Source organism: Mesitornis unicolor, unplaced genomic scaffold (genome assembly GCF_000695765.1).
Source record: "Mesitornis unicolor isolate BGI_N332 unplaced genomic scaffold, ASM69576v1 scaffold4350, whole genome shotgun sequence".
NCBI classification, from domain to species: domain Eukaryota; kingdom Metazoa; phylum Chordata; class Aves; order Mesitornithiformes; family Mesitornithidae; genus Mesitornis; species Mesitornis unicolor.
In genome coordinates, this window is record NW_010157430.1 from 25,612 (window position 1) to 25,924 (window position 313).

Genomic DNA, 313 nt, shown 5'->3' on the forward strand with positions numbered 1-313 from the left:
ACCGGCACCAACGAGGCGGCGGCAGGCGGCCAGAGTGGCGCTTGGGCTGTGCTCCACAGCGCCCCCTGCCGGGGAAGGGCGCCGGGAGGCCACGGCCCAACGGCCGCTGTCGGTCCGCAGCACCCTCAGGCTGGCCCGGGCCCATGACGGTGGTGCCCGACCGCCGCCCCCGCCCCCTCCGCGGAAAGCAGCCCCGAGGCTCCCAGGGCAGCCGAGGTGTCAAGGGAGACGCAGCCCCCTCAGCAGCGCCAGTGACCCCCGTGATGTCCTGACACAGCCCCGGAGAGATGTACGCCGGGGGGACCCACCACCT

General features: G+C 75.1%; 1 protein-coding gene across 1 annotated transcript in view; it reads right to left on the bottom strand.

Annotated features, from left to right (window-relative positions):
* SAAL1 (serum amyloid A-like 1) overlaps positions 1 to 313 on the bottom strand; it is a 13,888-nt gene that overhangs the window by 8,717 nt on the left and 4,858 nt on the right. The window lies entirely within an intron of this gene.